We start from the raw sequence: 24,800 nt of genomic DNA, 5'->3' as shown, positions 1-24,800 counted from the left end.
CATTGCAACTCTGTCTATCAATATTAGATATTGAACTTCCAAGAAGAGTTTTGTTTCTACTAAAGAATTTTAGTAAAAAAGAAGTTTGGAAAGTACTGCTCTAGTGTAACAGACCCTGTCAATACTCCAGCCCAAGGATTATTCACTGTTTTCCTCTCCCAGGTTTTCTGGGCAATTTCACTCCCAACAACCTGAACCTGGATCTTTGGTTGAGGGCAGCCCTCAAACTGATTCCAGAGCTTTCTTTACCTGCACATAGAGTATTGGAACAGGGGAAGTATGCAGTCAGCAACTGACCTATGGGGGGGTATAAATACTCCAGCTCCCTCACCCCTGATCAGGACAGCTCTGAGGTGGGACCTGCACTGTCTTCAGAGCTTCCCTGTGGGACTTGGCTTGACACCTCACCCTTCTTGGCCTTCTATCTTTTCTCTGCTTCTTTTCCTTCTTCCCTACAGGTTTTCCTTGGGAAAACTTCCTAATAAATATAGGGTCTCTCAACCTTGGCACTATTAACATTTTGAACTAGATAATTCTTTTATGGGCAGCTGTCTTGTGTACTGTAGGATGTTTAGCAGCATCCTGGGCTTTATCCACTAGATGCCAGAAGCATATCTCCCCTTCCTCCCTCCTCCCTTCACGGTCATGACAATTTCAAAAATGTCTTAAAGCCAATGCCAAATGTTTCCTGGGAGATGAAATCACCCATTCAAGAACCGCTGTTTAAATATTATAAATGTGGATCCCCAAGTTCTGAGAGTTTGCTAAAGTAGAAGAGCTGGGATTAGAAGCTAAACTCCCTGATTCCCAAGCCACTGGCTATCTCTTTCTACTATACTTATGTTTCTCAAACTTGTCTGATCATAAAAATCACTGGTGTGTGTGTTTGAGGATGGGGGCAAGACAATTGGTTTTAAATTCAGATTCCCAGGTTCCTCTCCTGAAGAATCCGATTCAGAAGACCTAGAGAGGGGCACCTGGGTTTGTGGGCATCAGTGATTCTTTTGATCAAGAATGACTGGGAAACTGAAATACTGATTCTCAGATTGTAATGTGGAAAGGAATCTCCGTGTATATGGTATATGTGGGGGGGGGGGTGCATGTACAAAATATAAATATATACACAAAATATAAATTCCTGGGCTTCATACACTGAGATTTTGATGGTTTTAATAAACTTCCTAAATTTTTCTGATATAGGTGGTCTGAAGCAATTGTTACAATACTTTCTATTAAATTGTTCGATTGTTAACACACACACAGAGTGTCTTTAGATCTATCTCGAATGACCTCCCTCAGTTGACATCAAGATTCCCAGCAAATGCACTTATAATATACTACTTCCCTTTAGTACTTATCAATAATTTGTGTAATATAGCCTTCTTCTCTAAAGTGCAAAGTCCATGAACCCAGGGCCCCCCTTTACTTTCTATTTAGTTATATTCCTCAAGTAGGCAACATACCTCACCCTGAGTGGGTGCCCAGTAAATATCTGTTGAGTGAACGACATTAGATGGTGGGGTAAGCAGAATATTTTTGGAGTCATTATTGTCCAAAAATATCCACATTCTAATCCCCAAGAATTTGAATATGTTCAATATGAATATGAAAGTGTTATGTTACCTGGCAAGGAAGAACTAGGTTTGCAGATGGAATTAAGATTGCTAATAAACTGACCTTAAAATAAGGGAATTATACTGGATTATTCAGGTGGACTTAATGTAATCCCAGAGGTCCTGTAACGTGCAAGAGGGAGGCAGATCCTATGATAAACCATAATGGAAAAGAATATATATATGTATAAAAAGAATGTATATATATATGTATAACTGAATCACTTTGCTGTACAGAATTAATTAAAACTACATTGTAAATCAACTATATTTCAATTAAAAAAAAAAAGAGGGAGGCAGAAGAGGTCAGGGTCAGAGAGAAATTTGAAGATGCTACATTGCTTGCTTTGAAGATGGAGGAAGGGACCACAAGCTGAAGAAAGCAAGCAGCCTCTAGAAGGAAGAAAAGGCAAGAAATGGATTCTCCCCTAGAGCCTCCAGGAAGGATGCAGCCCTACAGATACCTAGATTTTAGCCCAGTGAAACCTATTTTGGACTTCCGACCTCTACAACTCTGAGAATACATTTGTGTTAAGCCACCAAATTTGTGGTAACTTCTTAATAGTAGCAACAGGAAACTAACATAGACGGTAATGGGAATGCTAAGTGCTGGTAGCATTTATTGAGCCTTTACCTTCCAAGTACTTTATTTCTATACTTCCTTGTCATTATGAAAATGTATAATCCCATTTTGCAGATGAGACACCAGAGGATCAGAATGGTCAAGTAATGCCAAAGGGTTTCTATTAGCACACAGTGGGGTGGGGCTGCAGACCTCTCAAATCCACACTCTGATGTACCAGTGCTGTTCAAAGTGGTGCCCAGACATTGTTACTGATCCATATTGAAAGAGTACAGATATTGAGACTGCATGTATAGAACATTTTATAGTAACTTTTTTGTATAATATTGAAATGTAATTTTGTGTTTGTTGAATCTAGTAATAAAAATGGGGACTCATTTTAATTGTCTTTTTAATTTCATTTTTCAGCAATTTATTCTTACCGTATTTTTTTTTTTAATTGACTCACTCTGGATTGGAGGAAAAAAAAAAAAAAACTGGTTCCAAATCCTAGATGCTTTGATAAGCACTTCACTGCCCACAATGCTAAGATTTGCTGTTGTTATGGGTCCTTGCCTCTAGCTTTACTAGTCTCCCCCAAAGCGGTGAGAGTGGGGAGTCTGGCCCACAGCTGCTCAGGGCCTTCCTGGGGAGGGGTTGGGGTGTAGGGACAGCGTGGTCCTCAGAAGCATCATCTTCCCTGAGGGCAAATCTTTCCCAGTTCTTCTTCCAGCCATGCCGCAAAGCCTTACCATTTCCACCTTCTCTCTTTCCTTTCAGTAAAGGATTTTCAAAGTTTATTTTAACTTTTTCTTCTCTTTCTTTGGTCAATTTTTTATGAGAGTGCATGCTCCCCACATATTTCACATGGCCTGCATTTTTATGAATCCAAGAATAAATGCGTTTTTGGCTAACAACTAAGGAGTATTTTTAGACTCATGGGGCTGTATTTTCATCTTTTGCAGAGCAAAATTTGAAGCAGATGCAGTTGCGTGCAGAGCTCTTTAATTCTCCACCCCGTTTCAGAGGTCCTGCCGACAGTCCACAACCCTTGAGAAATACGTTAACACTTTAATGAAAACTGATCTGATATGAAGTATCTCAGTTTAGAGGGATGAGTCATCCAAAGAACAAGGAGCTGGGGTTTTGCTGTTCCTTCAAACTGCTTTGGGTCAGTTGCCTTTTGACCTTTGCTTTGCTAAGGAGAGGGGCTTCTGCTGTGGAGATGTTTAGCAGGCAAGTAGAAGAGACGATGGAGGGTGGTCAGAGTAGGGCCAAGGTTCAAAGCCCAATGAGACCACTGGGGGCAGATGAGAACTTGCCCAAACTAATCACTGCTGTTTCCCACTCCCCCATCCCTCCACCCCACCACCACCCCAAGTTCCATGATAGAGCAAGACCAAGTCGAGGGGAGTTTGTGTGATAGAAAGAGAAAAAACCAGACTTCCCCGGTGGCGCAGTGGTTAAGAATCCGCCTGCCAATGCAGGGGACACGGGTTTGATTCCTGGTCCGGGAAGATGCCACATGCCGCGGAGCAACTAAGTCCGTGCGCCACAACTACTGAAGCCCACGCGCCTAGAGCCCATGCTCCACAACAAGAGAAGCCACCGCAATGTGAAGCCCACGCACCACAATGAAGAGTAGCCCCTGCTCGCCGCAACTAGAGAAAGCCCACGCGGAGCAACAAAGACCCAACGCAGCCAAAAATAATAAATTAAAAAAAAAAAAGAAAGAGAAAAAACCTACCAACCTATCCCACTCATGGAATCTTCCACTTTCAACAAATCTGGAAGCAACCACTGCCATCGTCTAGTTCAATTTTCTTATTCTACAGCTGTGCTCAAAGGCTACACTTGGTTCTAACTTTGCTTTGTACAGTTATCGCCTAAACAGATGTCAAAAAGTTCCTTGAACAAGTGAATGAATGAGTGGAATTGATACCAGCAAAGATAAACATCTTGTCCATGATGACAGATTTCAGAATTAGACTTATTTCCATACAGTCCAGCAGGCTTGCTGTCAATACCAATACAGAGCTAGAATGCTCCTGGTGTGAATTCAGAGTTGGCACTGGTTTTCTCCCAGCTAGCTGAGGGTTAAAAATATATCGCAGCTGGGTTTAACTGGCTCTAGAAGCAGGAATTCTATACATTTTAAATCAAGAGGTCCTGGATCCCAACAGATGAAAAGTTTCTATGGTTGGAAGGGCTAAGCCTGGGTGAACATTGTGTATTACCTTATTTCACCTTAGAAAGTAGAAGCTAGGTTGTGGAGGGTTGGCCATGGTTAGAATGCTCCAAGGCAGAGGGTTCTTTCAACTCTGCTCTGATTGGAGCTAAGCAGGCATATTTACCATTTTCCCAATAAAATAAAGAGTAAAGTTCAGCCCCACCCCCAAATCTTCCAAATGTTGCAGATATAAGTCACTATTAGGATCAAAATTAAGGAAATGTCAACAGCTTTCAATAGCCAAAAACCCATCTTCCTTTTTCTGAAAAATCATTCAGAGTTTAGGAATAACTCCAGAGAGAATAAATGAAATGTAACTGGGATGTTGGCTTGTCAATATCTGACTGGGAAAAAGACTAGCCTGGAAAAGTGACCATGAGCTTTGCCTCACAGATGGGCAGCATGAACAATGAACAAAAGCTGTGATGCAGCACAACAGGCCCTGCTGCTGTCAGAAGACTTGATGGGGCAGGTGACGTGCCTTCTCAGAGCTTTGTTTTCTTCATATGAAAATGATCATGACAATACTTCCCTCACAGAACTGTTGTGACAAGGTTTATTAGGAGAATAGATGTATATTAATAATAAAGGCTAAAATTTTTCTAGCACTTACTATGTGCTAAGGCACTTTCTTGTTTGTTTTTTTTTAGTCTAGCTTATCTCAGAATCATCTTTAGGAAAATTATTTATCCTTTATCCTCTTAGCTTTTATTCTTTATTGAGAATGACCTCTGGAAATTAGTAATTTTACCTACCTCATAGAGTTGTTGCATAGATTAAATAAGTCAATCTGTGAACATGCTTACTAAAGTATATGACCCATGGTAAGTCCTCAATGAGTGTTAGGTATTCAGATCCATTATATTATTCTGCCTAGTGGTAATTAACAATATAATATTGAGTTCCTATGAATATTACCTGAGTGAGGAAGGAGAAGAAGAGGACGATGGGACTTGTGGTGACTGAGCAAAGAGGGAGGGAGGAAGGAAAGGAGGGAGGGAAGGGAAGAAGAGTGAGGTCAAGACATTCATTCCCATCTTCTTCCCTGTGGGGTTCCTGTGAGCCACCTGGCTGCAATCCTTGCTATGACCCTCTTCAGACAGCTTTCTCTCTAGGGCTCTGGTTAGGGCTTCCTCCCCTGGCCCATTCAGGCTTAAGGATGGTAAAAACTTCCCTCTGTAGCTAGCTGAGGGCACTGCACTATCACTTACAGTTTCCCTATATTCTGTCCACACTTTGGAAAATAGTCCCTTTATTACATTCTCCTTGAATTACCCAAACAAGGCCTATACAGCCTTCCTGGGTACTGTCTCTCGTGTTCACTCCATTCCTGTGCCAACACTCAATAGAGGTAGCAAATACTACTTCAGAGGAATAAATTCTATAATTCCCAAATTGGTCAACTTGATATGTTTCTTTTACACATCTGTATTCCTTCTACTCTGTTCCCATCTCATCTCACATGGGAGGATTGTGACTTTGTTCAGATTTTTCTACACAGGGACAGTGGAAGGACAAGGGTTAGAGGGCTTTGGAGCATGGGTAAGAGGGTCTTGGATGAATTTAGGTTAGATAGTTTAAGAATGAGGCCAGGACGGTGCTAATAGAGTGGAAGAAAATCAAATAGAACAAAGGATTTGTGATCTATATGAGGCTGAACATCAAGCACTGGGGGAATGAAGAGAAAAGACAGCTGAAAATATAAGAAGTTCCGTTTAAGGAAGAGATTGTAGGTTAAGATTTCAGAGCTAGAGCAGTTCCAAGATATGACAAGAGCCACAGTGTGGTGGGACCAGGTGGGTTAAGTGGAACAAAGGTGACAGCCACTGTATTTGAGGAGGTCCAGGAAATGGAGGGCAAGGTGAAGGATGAGTTGCCCATGTGGTCACTGATATCACCGTGGATGAAGGCATAAGTTTGACCACGTACCTAAATTTCAGCCCTTTTTATGTATTTGATGCTGTTGATGAACAAAGTTTACTGTTCAGGTTGCTATCGGTTCCACAGAATTCCCCTTGATGGATAGGAGCACAGAGATTAGCATCTTTCTCTGCACACATCAGTTGTATCACATGGGAGCATTGCCTAACCTCTTGCTACCATCTGTAAAATGAGAATAATATATCCACCTCATGGGGTGATTCTGAGGACTGAAAAAAAAAATAATGATAATAAAAGACAGTATTTAATCGAGCACTTTCCATGTGCCAGGATCTGGGTACACATATTAGGTACCAGACATTTAATAAATGCTAACACAAGTCTCCCAGCATCCTACCCACACTGTGAAAACTGTGATGCCCTGGACTGCCCAGTGCCACCCACATGAGTCAACAGGCATCTTAGCCCTAGGGCTCTTCTCCATAGGACACGGGTCTGAGTTTGCAGGACTTTAGTCTCGTGAGACAACCTGAGTGAAAACAACTCTTCTGTGTTCAAAATACTTCCTTTCCTACCCTTGACCCTCATATATTGTAGTAAAGCCAAATAATGTGAGTCACCCCCAAGTGTCCTTGTCTCTCATGCAAAGGAAAGAGGGAAGAAAATATACCAGATATTCTCTGCAGTTTTGTCCAAGTCCTCTGAACACGTCTGGGCATGTCTGAATCCCAGGATGAACAGTGTCCAGTTGAAACCTACTCACCCTCTCCCCCCCAACCCTTGCAGCAACAACTGTGCACATCACTTTCCAAAATTGGAGGGTTGGGCTCCTAATATCTCTTCACATTTTACTGTGGTACAGTTGTCACCTTCTGGGGACAAAAGGGTCTCTGAACCCAGGAGCTCCTTTCTCCCCATGTGGGCAGGAATCAAAGAAAAATATTAGAGAACCACATCAAAAGACTAAGAGCTGCTGCCTTCTGCAATGTGGGCCCAGGTCATTTAACTCTGTGGGTCAGACCCGATTTCATTATTGAGGAGCTGATAAAACGAGGTGGATGTGTCAGTAATCATTACACGAGGGTTCATACTGCCGAAGAGCAGGTGACTTACATTCTGATCTCTTGGCATTGACCGGAGGCAATTCAGATCTTGGGGATAAGTTTGTCTCCACAAGACACCCCAAGCCTGGGGACCCTAATACCAAGCCCTGGCCCAGTGGCCCACAAAACCCAAAGCAGGGGGAGGGGTGCAGCTCCGCTGCTGGCCTTTTCCTGCATCGCTACCACGGAGGGCGGCCGGCGGGACTGTGTGAATTGGAGCCGGCCCTGGCCTCTAGTCTGTCGGGGAACACCAGCCAAGGCGAGGTTTACTAAAGGAAGCCTGGGGTGCATGGCAGCCCACGTGGTCACTTGCGGTGGTCAGGAGAAAGGGCTAAAGAGAGACTTAATAATTTTGTGAGGAAGGAAATGAAGCTGCTATTAGAGGACATTCCTTGGTCAATCTTTTTAGCTCTTTGCCAGTTTAAAAAACGTGTGTGTATGGTGTATGGTGTGAGTGTATATATGTGCACGTGTATGTGTGTGTGCCGTAGAGTGTGTGTGTATGTATGTGTGTGAATATATGTGTGTGTGAGCATGTATACAGAACAGTACATATCCACCCCCCACCCCTGGGGCAGTGGAGTGACAACTTCTATAAAACTAACACTGCAGGGACCTTTTGCCATGGATTTCCTGAGACAATCTCTATTTCAAATATTTTGGGTCAAAACATATTTTCTGAATTGGTTAACAGGATATGCGGTCTCAGTGTTTAATGTTATGTGTCATTAAGATGTTTCATTATCTACCCAGTTTTTTTGTTTTTTGTTTTTTGAATTTATTTATTTGGCTGCGCCGGGTCTTAGTTGCGGCACGCGGGATCTAGTTCCCAGACCAGGGATCGAACCCGGGCCCCCTGCATTGGGACCCTGGAGTCTTAGCCACTGGACCACCAGGAAAGTCCCCATCTACAGAGTTTTCTCTAAAATATTCATCAGTGCTCCACCCCCATCCTCCATAATCACTCATTTAAAGTTAATCAAAAAACATATTTTTACCCTCCTCAAAACCTTTTTATTAAAGTTTTCTCATGCATTCAGCTTTGGTTCTGAAAACACTGTCATTTTTTTTCTTTTTGCCACAGATATCATGACATGATTTTTTTTTTTTAAAGGTGTAATTAGGGTTGGGGAGGATGAGACACCAAGGAAGAATGGAGAGGAGGACTGGTCTTCAAATATATATAAGCATTTCTACTTTGAGACTCTTAGATATGGAGTTCAACTAAAAAACCATCTCTAGTTTTGCAGGGCTGGTCAGCATAAGGCAATTAGGTGGTTGTCCTCACCAGATAATTTGTAACCATAAGATAACAGCCTTAGAATTGTCCCCATTCCTTTGTTACTCAAAGTGTAGTTCATGGCCTGGCAGCCTTAGCAACAATTGGGAGCTTGTTAGGAATGCAGAATCCCAGACTCTGACCCTTCCCCACTAAAAAGGATCTACATTTCAACAGGATTCCCAGGTGGTCTAATGCACGACAACATTTGAGAAGCACTGGTCTAGAGATCATCCCACCTCATAGGCGTGGAAACTTAGGGCCCAGAAACAGTGAGGAATGTGACCTAGATGTCTTCCTCTGCGGTAAATCTGCAAAGATGACTTTATTCCCCTGTAACTGAACCCGGATTTTGAGCCCAGCCTTCTGTTCTATAGAAGAAATCTTATTCTTGCCCAGTCACGGTAGTTCTGGACTTTTTTCAGTCTTGTTTGGGTAAACAGTTAACTAAGGATTGTCCTTCACTCTTTTCTCCTGCCCTTCTGTGCAGGGGTGATCTTCAGTTCTGGAATTAGAGGGGCAGAGCTGCCAGGGACAATTGTGCCATTTGCCCATCACGAACTACCTGGAACCAGAGGCAAGTGAGGCTGAAATTCCTTCCTCTGCTTGCTCTCCATGTTAGAGCCCTTCGTGGGGCAGTTTCTGCGTGGAAGAAGAGGCATCTTTTACTAATTCACACGAAGCCTCCTGATCAGGACAGCTCAGCAGAGGCCCTGGGTCGGGGCTGCTTGGTCCAGGGTGGTCCCCAGTAGAGATCAGCATGTACAGAGAGAAACCTTATCTCACTGTGTCAGCTGAACGGCCCTGCAAGGACTGACTGACTAATCGGAGAAGCCGTGAGGGCTGTGCATTTTTATAATCTCAGGGCCTGGAGAACTTATAGATATGAAAGAATGCAAGTTCCTCTTTGGATTTGACATTTCTTTACTCCTTAAGATACATAAATGTCTTTTTCAAGGGACCTTAACCAGTGTGTCTCAATCTCTTTGAGCAGACTGAAGAATTAGGAAATTTATAACTTGACCTTAGAGGGTAGAGATCATCTTCTTAAAGTTATGATGTCTACTACGTAGCAACTACCAGTAGGATAAGATACATCCCACCAGGGTCTCATGCCCCTGGACAGGTCATCTGAGCCCTGGTTTGGTCTAATTCAATCACAAGCAAGGTGAGAAAGCCCTAAATATTGTGTGTGGTGGTATAGTAGTTTCCTTAGTGAAACTGGGAAGATTTGGAATTACATATAAAAATGTTTAAGGAACTCAAGCAATAATATTGATATTTTATATTAAGGTATACGAAAATATTTTATATTCCATGTGCTTATAATGTTTAGGAGAACTGGGCCTATTAGAATAAAAGGTCAGCCTTATAACTCCAATTTGAAATTTATAATTGAGTAATTGATTTTAACATTTTTTAAGTTGAAATCTTACTGTTCTGTTTTCTCTTGGGAAGTTAGAAAATTGAATTGGAAATAAAGTGGAAAGCCCCCTAAGTAGAAATAAACATATTAAAATATAAACGTCACTTGAAATATTCGAATGTGTTTACCTTCATAAATAGAAGCAAATATTAAGCAAAGATCTCCCAGAAAGCAATTGCTTGAATAATATTTGCAAGACAAGCAAACTTTATTCACAAACTGCACTTAAAAGCTAAAGATAGAACCAGGTTTTTAAATTTGAAACCTTAATAAATCAGTTGTTAATTTAAAAACAACAAAGCAAACCTCAGAATAGTGTTGCCTCTGCAAAACCACAGTTAGGGGCATGAAAAACAGAATTATCAATGAGCTGTCTTTCATTGCTAAGGTCCTTGGTTCTACTGGGGGTTGGGTCATGCACCCTGACCCCAGGAGACAATTCCCAAGAGAGTTCTCAGTGCTCTCCATGGTCAGGGTGGGGCAAGGAGGTGGAGTGAGATTTCCTACAGCTGCGCATTGCCCACATCCCCAGACACTTCATTCAGCCTTTCTTATTCTACCACTCAGGCATCATGGTGGTCAGGAGCTTCTCTATGGAGCCGCATCTTCTTTGTGGACCAGCATCTCCTAAACTACATCTGGACAGCAAGGCCCAGGTCCCCTCTGCCCTGGTACCCTCCTGTCTTGGGTTTCTTTCCCTCACCTTCACTGCCAGGGTTTTAACTCAGGAGAGGGGAAGGTTCTCACCACCTTTCTCATGGAGCCACACACAGAGCTCACTCATTACCTCTCCTCCCCTCATTGGGAAACTTCTCCCCCAAAAAGGCAGAAATCTAGCTCTTCATCTAGTCTCTTTCAGTCTATTGTTTTGTGCTTTATACCCTCTTCTTCAGGTTCTGGGTAGTGACGGATCCAGAATGGCCACAACAACATGTTCATTTCACATGCTCGTCCCCATGTGATCTTCCCAGTCTCTCATCAAGAGGTGGAGTCTAGGTGAGTTAGTGATGTGCTCTGATAATAGAGTCCAATGACAGTGACACTGGATAACTTTCAAACTAAGTCATAAAAGGTGATGCAAATTCTGCCTTGTTCATTGGAATATACATGTGCTTGGAATCCCAAGCTACTCTGAGGCCAGAAGCCAAGCCACGTGGAAAGTCCACATGTAGGTGCTCTGATCTTCAGTTCTTCCCAACTGTATTAGTTTTCCAGGGCTACTGTAACAAAGTACCACAGACTGGGTGGCTTAAGCAACAAAAATTTATTTTCTCACAGTTCTTTAGGCTAGAATTCCAAGATCAAGGTGTCAGCAGGGTTGGTTTCTTCTGAGGGCTATGAGGGAATGATGTATCCTAGGCCTCTCTCCTTGGCTTGTAGATGGCTGTCTTCTCCCTCAGTCTTCACTCTGTACATGTCTGTGTTAAAATTTCCTATTCTCTCAAGGATAACAGCCCTATTGGATTAGGGCCCACCCTAGTGACCTTATTTTAACTTAATTACTTCTGTAAAGACTCTATCTCTAAATATAGCCATATCCTGAGGTACTGAGGGTTAGAACTTCAACATATGAATTTTGTGTGTGTGTGTGTGTGTGTGTGTGTCTCTATTTCTGGGCAGGCAGATTCTTAACCACTGTGCCACCAGGGAAGCCCACTGCTTCTTTTTCTTTTTCTTTTTTTTTCCAGATTTTATTTTATTTTATTTTGATTACCAAAGCAAAGACATTGATAAAGCAAATACAACCTAACAATAATAAATACATCTGCGATAGATGCTAAATATCATTAAATTATTATATAATTTAGACAGTAAATATGGTCTATTTTTGCTTCTTTCCAATAGAATACATTTGATCACATTTTTTTTTATACAGCAGGTTCTTATTAGTCATCCATTTCATACACATCAGTGTATACATGTCAATCCTAATCTCCCAATTCATCACACCACCCCCACCCCCACCCACCCCCGCTTTCCCCCCTTGGTGTCCATACGTTTGTTCTCTACATCTGTGTCTCAATTTCTGCCCTGCAAACAGGTTCGTCTGTACCATTTTTCTAGGTTCCACATATATACGTTAATATACGATATTTGTTTTTCTCTTTCTGACTTACTTCACTCTGTATGACAGTCTCTAGATCCATCCACGTCTCAACAAATGACCCAATTTCGTTCCTTTTTATGGCTGAGTAATACAACATATGAATTTTGAGGACATAATTCAGTTCCTATTATAATTCATAGCAGGATCCATGAGCATAATAAAATAGTTATTTTATGCCATTAAGTTTAGGATGATTTATTATTCAGCAATAACAACCAGAACATGGGCCTTGGCATTCAAGGTAAGTTTTGAGGTTTTAAATTAAAAAAAGTTTGTCTTTTCAAGTACCCTTTCAACACTTGTTTGTTATAAGTTTAAAACATTAACTGAGAAACCCTGCTAACTCTTTTGTTCTAAGCTGCATCCATTCTCATTGAGTCAATGGAGCAATAGGGAAAAAAACATTAAAGAAAAATTTAGTTATTATCCCAAGAGAACATCTGGCAACACATTCACACATCAATTTCATGGAGCTACTACTGTCAGCCAGATACTGCTAAGTGGTCATCAAAACATAAGTGGTCCCTGCTCCAGGAAGCTTACTGTCCAGTGGAAAAGACAGACATTATTTAATTGCTAAATAAGTATCAAAGTACTGAGGAGTGGCATATGGTGTTATGAGAGTAAATAATAGGGATCTGACCTAGTCCAGAGGTCAGGAAAGACTGACACTGTGGTGGGAGAGAGCATGGCCCAAATGCAGCAGGAAAACAAGGAACTTGATAACCATCCAAAGCAGTCATCCACTGAAGGTTATTTAGAGTGCAGGAGAGAAGCGAGAGGGTGAGGGTGACATGATAAAGGTGCATTCCATGTATTTGAAGTTACTTTCGTAGAATATGGAGAATAGTTTGGAGAAGGGGAAAGTGGAATGGGCAAATCAGTTAAGTGGCTTTACTCACGATGAGAGATAAAATCGTCAAGTTGAGAGAATGATGTATTTTCCTCTGGGGTGGTGGTAGTGATGGGGAAAAAATGGACAGATTAAAAAATATATTTCTAGGGGGCAAAATCCATAGGACTTGGTGATGGATTGGGTATTGCTGGTACAGCAAAGAGAGCTAGTCAAAAATGACTCCTGCCTTTCTGCTTTCTTATCTGGGTGAATTGTGGTGCCATTCCTGAAGGTGGAGGCCTCTGGACCAGGTTTGCGGAGGAGAATCATCAGTTCAGTCTAGGACTACACTGCCCCACATGGTAGCCACTAGCCACAAATTTAATTTAATTTAAACAGAATTAAAATGTTAGCTCCTCCATTGTGCTTGCCACATCTCAAGGGATCAACAGTCACATGTGGCTAGTGGCTATCATATTGTACAATGCAAATATAGAATACTTCCATCATCATAGAAAGTTCTAGTGGACAGTACTGGTTTAGAGACATTGAGTTTGAGATGTCTTTGAGACATCTAGAAGGAGCTGTAAAGTCAGCAGTTGATTATATTGTTCTGGAGCTCAGAGGAGGGTTCTAGCTGTAAACCTAAATTCCAACCACACATTTTACCAAATATTCATTGAGACCTTAATATGTTTTTTTCACTGCTGTGCCTCTGATACCTAGACTAGTATCTGCCAAAAAGTCTCACAGAGCTTACTCTCTCATAGGGATGAATAGATAATAAACAAATATAGACTTTTTTTCAGATGGTAACGTGCTAAGAAAAATATTAAAGTAAGCAGGATAGGAGGTGAGAAGGGGTATGGGGCTATTTTAGTTCTGGTGGTCAGGGGTCTTATAAGGAAACATTTTAACTAGACCTGGAAGAAGTGAGATACACTCAGGGCAGAAGGAGGGAGTGTGCCCGTTGTGGGTATTTGAAGCCTTGGGCATGAGTGAGGTGTCCTAGGAGAGAGCATGGAGGGAGAGGTGAGCCCCTGCACTTACCTGTTGGGGTAAGAAAGGCCAACCCTGCAGAGGAGACAGAGAAGAAGCAGGAGGAAAATCAGGAGAAGGTTGGGTCATGGAAGCTGAGGAAGGAGAATGTGCTGAGAGGTGAGGTGTGGCAGCACCTCTGATGCTCTGAGGCCTTTGGTACTGCTGCTTTGTTGGAGGTATGAGTGAGTGAGTGAGTGTGTGTGTGTGTGTGTGTGTGTGTGTATGAGCAGATTGGAGTAGGTTGAGGAGCCTGTAGTGGGTGAGGAAAGCAAGGCCCAATCCAGACAATTCTGGAAGAAACAGAGATATGAAAGTAGGGAAGGGATCTGCTGGGGATCTGGACAGAGTCCCGATCAGATACCAGCTCTGCCCTTCACCTTCTGTCACTCCAACACAGCATCTATTCAAGTTGGAACACCAGCCAATAGGACTCAGGGGAGAGAAGGTTCTGGGTCCCTCTAGGTCACTCCTCTGAGTTAGAAAACAAAAGCAGTAAAGGCAAATGTGGAAATGTTGCCCAGAGGGGAGAGGAAGCAAGGACTAGGGGTCAGCTGAGATGCTGGATGTTTATCGATTCATTCAGTTATTTATTCAACAAACCACTGGTAGACAGTATTGAACTGCATCCTTGGAACACACAATAGTAATATTAGTACTTACTGGGCACTGCCATGTGCTAGGCTCTGTTCTGAACACTGTACACATATACTCATTAAAACTTCATAACAACCCTGTGAAGTGGATGTCGTCATTAACCCATTTTACAGATGAAAAGACTTAGGTGCAGAGCAATTAAGCAAGGTCCCACACCAAGTGATGAAGCTGGGATTCAAACCCCACCAAGAACAGGGTCCTGTAAGGAGGCATCAAAGGACAAGTACTATCCACTCACTTGCTCAGCAAGCACTTACGGAGCACCTACTGCTGGTAAGTGCTGGGGGGACAAGGGTGAACTGAACCCAGTCCCTGCCCTCCTGAGGCTTACAGTATGGTGGGGGAAACTGATGCTTAAATAGGCACTAAAATACAGTGCGATAAATTGTGGGAATTCCAAACCCAGCTCTTGGAGATCAGGCAAGGCTTTTCCAGAGAAGAGGTGGAGAATAAATGGAATTCTGAAGGAGGCATGCAGTTGGCTTACCAGGTAGGCATAAAGGGAGAGGAATAAAAGCCACATCCACAGGCTGACAGAGCAGCACAGCTGCGGCTGGAGAGGGAAGGAAGGTGGGGAAAGTCCAGAACCCAGATGTTCTTTAAGGAGATTAGACACTTGAAGTTCCAACCCTGCCAGTAGCTAGAAGACCACTGAGGGTGACAGGAGGCCTGATTTATAGGTGGGGAAGTAGTGGCACCAGAGGAGGTAGTGAAGCACTAAAGACAGAACTTGGCGGGCTTCACAGTGACCAAGATTCTCTCCTTGACCAGCTCTAGGCAGGCTCCTCCAAGCCCTCTTCTCAACTAGGTCTCTGCCTTGGCCTAAAAGACTTGAACACACACTAATGTAACTTCTAACAGCTCAAGGCCACACCTGCAGGATGACCCTCGCTGCCCTTAACGTGCCTGCCTGAGAAAACTCAAGAATTTACTCTTTGTTCCAGCCAGCACCTGAGACTGGCCCCTGACCACCCTTTCTTAGAGCATTTACTGGAAAGGGACTGCAATTGTGAACCCTTCCTCTGTCCCTTTGAGGTATACACGTATCTTCTACAACTCAGGAGTGTCTTTCTCAAGGACCTGAAAGCCATTCCTTGCGATGTTATCATCAGGAAGGATAGGGCCTCTGTCTCCCAGTCTTTGTGGGAGGACAGAATTCTAACTTTGATAACTGTCCGCTAACAGACACTGCTGGTCTAATCACATTTACATCAAGCAAGCATCTGTGATCTTCCACTTCCCTGATTCTATTGAGCCCCCGCTTATCTCCCCTCCCCACCCCCTCATTCTCCCTTTAAAATGCCCAGTCACTTCTGTACAAATTGAAGTTAAGTTCAGTTCACTCCGGACTCTTTTCCCTATTATGATAGTATATTACTGATTAAAATCTGTCCTTTTCACTTTAATTAGTGTCTGGCTTTGGTTATCTTTAACAACAGTTCAGCTCAAAACCAGATGAGAAAACACCAAACTCACTGGGCAGAATTATTTCAGCTTGTGTCCGGCCACGTACAGTGTAAGTACCTGTTCACACAATCCCTGAGGCCTGATGCACAGAGGGCCGAGCACACTGGGCCATTCAATCTCGTCTGACCTCCTGGGCCTGACATGGCCAGTTATACTTCCACGCAGAGCAAGACACCGCTGACTCACTGAAAACAGAGCGCATTTATAAACAGGAAGCTGAGTGTGTGACCACAGACATTCAGCATCTGATAGCAATTGCTGAATGTGGCAAAAAAAAAAAAAAAAGTTTGAATTAAAAAAAAAAATCTGTGCCACTAAATTAGAACTCTCTAGTTCATGGAAATACAATCCTACTATTGATCATTTATTAAATACTTAAATACAGGGAGTTCTTATTTGGTCAGACCAAGCCGGTGAGTCAGGCAGCCTGCAAATATTGATTGAATCCCTTGGAGCGTGTGGTTTTCCCTTTTCTCATTCTCCTCTCTCCCCAAGCACAGCAAAAAGGCTCCTTGATGAGGCTCTCGTGGTCCATACAGAAGGGATTTGTTTTCCCTTTGACTCTGACAGGCTGCACTCCAGGCTGGGGCTCTGTGATATTGTAAGCACAGTCTCCACCAGGAGGGCCCCCAGAAGGGATGCACAAATACTGGCGCTTAAAACCTGCTGGGCAGTGACACCTACAAAGCATTGAGTGGCAGGTGCTGAAGCTGAAATGGAGACGTGCTGGAAGCCACCATAGGAGAGTGTGTCAGAGGACTTGTGCTTTCCCTACTTTCAGCAGCAGGGGTTCCCTCTCGTTCATGGTAGGGGTTGGTTTCGAGCAAACTGACCCAAGAAGGTTGAATTCAGTGGCCAGGGAAAGAACCAGGTGATTATCCCAAAAAGGTCTTCCGGGAATTGGCACCATTGCCACATTTGTCCTCAGGGCAAAGGTACCTGAGTGATGTTTGGAATCTCCCCACTTCCTGTCTGTGATATCATGCTCTGGATAATAACAGCACAGTACCTGGTACATGTGAAGTTATAGGGGGTAGCTAAGTGCTTTATGTGCACAGTTTTATTTAAGCCTACAATAACCTTGTGCCTGGTTTCAGAGTACAGCCATGTGTCTAACTTTACTGCTAAAGTTATTGTGAAATTAATATGTCCTTGGAAACGAAAACATGAGGGCTCTTTGGAGAAATGACTGAAACCAAATCTAGGACAGAAAATCTACAAGATGAGTCTGCAACAACTTTTCATACCAGAAAGCAAGCAAAGGCCTCTGGGGCCACGACAAAGGAATCCAGGAGCACCTTGAAGGTTTCCCACTAACAAGAGAGGGAATAATTTGAGCATCGATAAGAATATCTGAAACATATTAAAACACATCAAATATGTCTAAATTAATGGGTTCGTAATGAAAACCCCACATTTGTCACCTTTGTAGGTGCTAATAATAATAAGGGAAGCAACTCATTATTCTGAAAAGTGTAAAGCAAAAAAAATCAAGCATTTACTTTGCCTTTCCTTTATTAATTGTTCCTCAGGTGACCAAATAATTGATAAAGGAAGATTTCTCTTTATAGAATTATTTCAGCTAACAAACAAGAGTGATAGAATATCACCATCTTGCAAACCTCTAATTAAATGATGAATCTGGGTTGTGCTCCTCAACAGCCTCTAACACCATAAAGAGACAGGGAACCACATGTTATGTGTCTCCTGGTGGAAGCACACCACGTTTGAACCTAAATCTGGTTAAGACTCTGGACTTAGCCACCAGCCTCAGGGAGAGACAATATCATGACAAAATAAGAGACTTTAGATGGAACCCTGAGGAACTTTTCCATCAAACGCATGGGTAAAAGAAGGGAAAATCCAAAAGGCACTAACAGAAAAAACCCAAAAAACAAACAAAAAAGACAAAAACAGAGAAGTAGGAGAAAAATTCAGGAGAGCAATGCCATGAAAACCAGGAGAAGATAGCGTTTTAGGAAGAAAGAAGAGATAAACAATGTAAAAGATTGCAGAGAGATTGGGAAAGAGCTGAAGAATGTCTAGTTGGAATTAGCAACAAGAAGGTCATTGGTGGTTTTGATGAGAAAGCTGTAGCAGAATAGAGGGCATAGAAGTCAGTTAAATCACCAGTGAGCTGTTGAGTGCAATGGAGGTGAGGCAATGGAGAGAGACAGGTGAATGAATATATATATATATATATATATATATATTTTTTTTTTTTTTGGCTGCATTGGGTCTTCTTTGCTGCACGCATGCTTTCTCTAGTTGCGGTGAGCGGGAGCTGCTCTTCATTGCAGTGCACGGGCTTCTCATTGCGGTGGCTTCTTTTGTTGTGGAGCATGGGCTCTAGGTGCGCGGGCTTCAGCAGTTGTGGTACATGATCTCGGTAGTTGAGGTGCACAGGCTGTAGGGCGTGCAGGCTTCAGTAGTTGTGGTACGCGGGCTCAGTAGTTGTGGCTTGCAGGCTCTAGAGCGCAGGCTCAGTAGTTGTGGCGCATGGGCTTAGTTGCTCTGTGGCATGTGGGATCTTCCCGGACCAGGGATCAAACCCATGTCACCTGCACTGGCAGGCAGATTCTTAACCACTGCGCCACCAAGGAAGTCCCAAACTTCCTCTTTTTATGAAGGTAATAGTCATACTGGATTAGGGCCTACCCTATCGAATTCATTTCAACTTGATTACCTCCGTAAAGACCCTATCTCCCAATAAGATCATGTTCTGAGGTACTAGGGGTTAGGATTCAAACATATCTTTTTTGGGGGGCGGGGAGGCGGGTGGACACAATTCAACCCATAACAGAGACTATAATTTTTTGGTTATAAATGTAATATACATTCACTGTAAATTTTTAAATAATACTATGTCTAGAATAACAATAATAAGATTTTAATACTAGGTTAAAAGAAAGAAGTGGGCTGTGAAGGATGAGAAAAAGAGTAGTAGCTATAGAGGAGGTGGGTCTATGAAGGTCTTGGTTTAGTTCAGGATGGAAGAGCTTTGAGCATGTGGGAATACAGAGGGAAGGAGCAAGTAGAAAGGAAGAAGTTGAAGACTGGAGATACAGTGTGGTGCGGTGTGGGGTGTGTGTGTGTGGGGGGGTGTGTGTGTGTGTGTATGTTTTGTACAGAGGGCAGGGATCTTGGCTGAACCTAAAGAGAAATCTAGATCTGTCAGGTTGTGTGGGGTTGGCTGTACCAGAAGCGTATTTGCACGAGTTTATTTGCATGGAGAATGGGGCTGCCAGGAGGAAGTCGCATGCAGGTATGCTGAGAGTGGCCTGGGAGTGGAAGAGAGAACAGTGGACAATGAATAGGACAGTGTGAGAGCTGCTGGCTGCTCCCTAGCCTGGCCCTATTGAGAGAGGGGCTGGAAAGATAAGCTAAACAGGCCAGTTTTAAGAGGCTTTGTCTTTTTAAGGAAACTCCATACCGTGCTCCATAGTGGCTGTATCAATTTACATTCCCACCAACAGTGCAAGAGGGTTCCCTTTTCTCCACACCCTCTCCAGCATTTATTGTTTGTAGATTTTCTGATGATGTCCATTCTAACCAGTGTGAGGTGATACCTCACTGTAGTTTTGATTTGCATTTCTCTAATAATTAGTGATGTTGAGCATCTTTTCATGTGCCTCTTGGCCATCTGTATGTCTTCTTTGGAGAAATGTCTATTTAGGTCTTCTGCCCATTTTTTGATTGGGTTGTTTGTTTTTTTGATATTGAGCTGCATGAGCTGTTCGTATATTTTGGAGATAATCCTTTGTCCATTGATTCATTGGCAAATATTTTCTCCCATTCTGAGGGTTGCCTTTCTGTCTTGTTTATGGTTTCCTTTGCTGTGCAAAAGATTTTAAGTTTCATTAGGTCCCGTTTGTTTATTTTTGTTTTTATTTCCATTACTGTAGTAGATATGGAGGGTCCTTAAAAAACTAAAAATAGAACTACCATATGACCCAGCAATCCCACTACTGGGCATATACCCGGAGAAAACTATAATTCAAAAAGACACATGCACCCCAATGTTCATTGCAGCACTCTTTACAATAGCCAGGTCATGGAAGCAACCTGAATGTCCACTGACAGACAAATGGATAAAGAAGATGTGGTACATATATATAATGGAATATTACTCAGCCATAAAAAGGAACAAAGTTGGGTCATTTGTAGAGACGTGGATGGACCTAGAGACTGTCATACAGAGTGAAGTAAGTCAGAAAGAAAAACAAATGTCGTATATTAACGCATATTTGTGGAATCTAGAAAAATGGTACAGATGAACTGGTTTGCAAAGCAGAAATAGATACAGATGTAGAGAACAAATGTATGTATGGACAGCAAGGGGAAAGGGGGCAGTGGGATGAATTGGGAGATTGGGATGAACATATATACACTAATATGTATAAAATAGATAACTAATGAGAACCTGCTGTATAGCACAAGAAACTGTACTTCACTTTGCTGTACAGTAGAATCTAATATAACATTGTGAAACAACTATACTCCAATTAAAAAAAAAAGAGGCTTTGTCATACTTTCTGAGGTTTAGGCATGACTAGTGCAGTACCCAAGCCTAGGTGATGCAGAGTTGAGAAGGGGAACATTTCCCCATTTCTCCATGGAACCCAGCACAGCTTGGTCACAGTGAGGACTGAGGGGTTGGTCCCTCTCCAGTGTCAAAGTTTAGAGAACAGTAGATCTAAGAAACAAGACTCTAGACAGAAACATTACTTCCATGGGGGTCAGGGTCCCCTGAGACAAGGGTGAGACAATAGCTCACGTGCTTTGAGGGGAGCAGAAACGAGGAGCAGGACAGGCAATACACCCCAGGAACTCATGGTGGAGATAACTGTACGAGACTCAGTGGGGGAGTGCAGACCCCCGCCCGCCTCCACACATACACATATACAAACCAGTCACAAGTCCAGGTTGTCACCTGTGCTCATGACCAACCAGTTATAGACTGGAGGTTCCCATAACCCCTTCCTGGGGTTTGATTAATTTGCTAGAGTGGCCCACAGAACCCAGAGGAAAATTTTACTTACTAGGTAACTAGTTTATTATTACAGGATATAACTCAGGAACAGCCAGATGGAAGAGATGCATAGGGCAAGTATGGGGAAAGGGCTCTGAGCACAGAAAAAAGATTTTCAATTAATTACATTGTTTTAAATTCAGAGTGTGTAAATACCACAGATGTTACAATACTAATTTTACTATCATTTAGCTTATCATGTATCTCTTTCTATGTAGAGCTCTAATTATAACAATTCTCAGTACAGTCTGCTAAGATTCTTTTCCATAAATAGCTGCAAATGCCTTATTTAACTGTAGACTTTGTATTTTCCTTAAGCGGGATCACTGGGCTTCTATTTTTCTAAGTTACAGCTATAGCAGCTGACAAGGCCAATTGACTCCGTTTCCTTGTTTCAGTAAATGGAGCAGGGCCAGGCCCTGGTTTGCTTGCGGGGAATCACAGTCACATGTCTGAACAGTCACAAGCAACCATCCTGGAGACAGTGCAACCACAGGCTGCAGGCCATCAAGGAGGCCCCTGGTCTTTCTACAGTTTTCTAAACAAGGGAGCAAGGCTGGGAACAGCCCCAAAAATGCTGCCTGCATTCCTAATTTTATCTCCAGTTTTGAAAGAACTTTATTGTTTGACTTAAGAGCAGGGGTAAGAGGTGATGGATTATGAGACTGGCCTGCAAGTTACAGGAGATGAAGCTCTTTGTCCACCTTGCTACGTGTGCTTGTATAATCTCAATTGTGGTGTAAGGCCTAAAATTAATATTATGTGCCGCCTTGCCACCTAAAACTGAGAGGGCCTCGACTGGCCTAACTGCATCCCTCCATCCACTCTGCTCCCTCAGATAGGGTCTCCTAGCCAAACAACCCTCCTTATCCCGGGGACGAGGCACAGTACCTGCTTACCCCTGAGTAGCAGGCTTCAGTTCCCTGCCAGTCTGCAGAGTTATTCAAACAATGCACTCACATACTCATGTAGAAACCAGGAGTCGCTTCACCCTCTTGTTACTTCAAAGCCTCCTCCCTGCCCCAACCCAGCCTCTGCTTGTTCACTCTGTTCCCAGGTACAACTCCTGTCGAGCTCTGGTGGTGTGGTATCTTCCTTCCCTGGACAATAAACTGCCATCAGTCTCATCTGACCAGTGTTGGGCGTCATGTGTTCTGCCATCCTCATAACTCTAGGGTAGAATCCCTCCCTCACCAACAGGTGAAGAGGAAGCGATTGAAATATTGATGGCTTTCACTTTTTTCCTCTTTAGACCAAACAGATTTTTTGCATTTATTTCCAACCAATTTACTCTGGTCAGGAGGACGGGAGAGGAAAAAGGTGTATGCAAAATGTGTTTCATGATCTATTTGTAGTTGAAAATTAAGACGTTTCTGCTTTGAACTCTCTAGTCACAGGGAAAGTGAGGGCAGAGGGTGGCCTGACAAAGGATAAAAAGTCTCAGACAGAAGACAGGATTTCCTGAAGACCCCAGAATGTTCAGAAGCTGAATAATGATTACACAAAAAAGGTTTTATCACATGATATAGAGTTAGACAGTAGCAACTCAATACTGTATAGTCAGCCCAACATATAAATGATGAAGAATTATTATGTCATGAACAATATCACATCATAACATCACTGCCATGGTGTCACTGATTGTCTGCCCTTTGGTACATATTTGGTCACAGGGACGTCACTGAACATCATACCACAGGCCACACAATATGGCACATCATCCCTCAAGTTATTATCCTTGTACGATTTTTTTACAATCATAAAACAACGAGTTAGAATGTTAATGTTGTTCGGATGTTTTGGAGTTAGAATCCTTGATATATATTTCTTTTGAGTTCCTTTAGTGATTTCTTTTGTGGCCTTGGGCAATTGTACTTTATGCTTCAAAAGTGCTTTCATGTTTATTTAATTTATTCTCACATCATAGATAAGTCTGGACTGAGATTTATTCACCAAAAAAAAAAAAAAAAAATAGAGGTAGTAATGAAACCTGGAGAGGTTAAGTGATTTTTTTCCCTTGAGGTTACACAGATATATAGATTCTTGACTTAAAAAGATTTTCTGATTCTTAAATCCAGTGTTCTTTCTACTACCAAGATTCTCTTAAGCTTTACCTCTTCACATTTCAGTTCCTCATAAGTTGATTAGACTAACAAATGTCTGAGAAAAATAGAATGTTGGAGCTTAAAGAGGCTTTAGAGATTAGTTCAAGAATCAACATACACAAAAGAAGAAAGATATCAGTTTCCTTGGATGGGGACTGTAATTTTACTGAGGACTATTTGTAAAAGCACATTGTCGATTTCTTAATGTTCTACCTCGTCCACTCCTGTATGATTAATAACATTCTGAAATTGCACTTTGTTCCCCCTAATTTGCTTAAAATAGCTTATACACTGAAGCTCTAATTTGCAAAGTGTTTATTAAATAAGAACTAGAGAATGAAAAGAAGCCTTTGTGGTTAAGAAAAGTTGGTAGACATTGTCCCTGCATTTAAGATAGGAAAACTAAAATAGGATGGAGTTTTAGAAGCTGTTTAGTCTGATTCAACTGGCCAATGGGGCGTCATCCTTCTCCATGAAGTGCTGGAGACAGTATCTCTGGAACATATTCCCATCTAAGACTTTTCCCCATATGTACTTCTTGGGGCACAAAGGGATACAAGATGTCCCTGGGTATCCTTCCAAGATTAGAATGATAATACTTAGCAACACTATACAACGCTAATTCAGAGCTTTTAGGAAATTATAATATCAGCCTTTCATTCGGACTTGTTGATGGCCCTCAGCTGCTCAGGAGGACAAGCTTAGAGGATGAGAAGGAGGATTAACTTCCTTTGCCTCTGTTCTATCTTCTAATTCCGTCACAAGATTTGGCACCATGACTATTTGTATTAAAGTGATTATAATCTGTTCTACAAGGACTTATATTTCTGATCAATACAGAATAATAGCAACTGGATTTACCCTCCCACTGAGATAGTTGAAAAAATCTGAACAAAATATATAAAGCAATAGTGCTCAAGACATTGGAGGGGGCTTCCCTGGTGGCGCAATGGTTGAGAATCTGCCTGCCAATGCAGGGGACACGGGTTCGAGCCCTGGTCTGGGAAGATCCCACGTGCCGCGGAGCAACTAGGCCCGTGAGCCACAACTACTGAGCCTGCGCGTCTGGAGCCTGTGCTCCGCAACGGGAGAGGCCGCGATAGTGAGAGGCCTGCGCACCGCAATGAAGAGTGGCCCTCGCTTGCCGCAACTAGAGAAAGCCCTCACACAGAAACGAAAACCCAACACAGCCAAAAATAAATACAAAAAATAAATTAAAAAAAAAAAAAAAGACATTGGACATCGGGCAGTGAAGGACAATGATCACTGGGAGATGGGAAATAAACAATATGAACTTAATGATTGCCCACAAACTTTTTCTACTGCATGGAAAATTTCCAGGCTGCAGCACAGGGAGAGAAAACATAGGCAGAACCCAACTGTTTTGCTGAATTGAGGAGACAGAGCTCAGGATCCAGGGAAACCAAGAAAAAAAGAGAGTTGCACAGAGACTTAACTCCAAATT

The sequence above is a fragment of the Eubalaena glacialis genome, chromosome 4, assembly GCF_028564815.1.
Source record: "Eubalaena glacialis isolate mEubGla1 chromosome 4, mEubGla1.1.hap2.+ XY, whole genome shotgun sequence".
In the NCBI taxonomy this organism is placed as follows: Eukaryota; Metazoa; Chordata; class Mammalia; order Artiodactyla; family Balaenidae; genus Eubalaena; species Eubalaena glacialis.
This window is presented reverse-complemented; position numbering follows the sequence as displayed.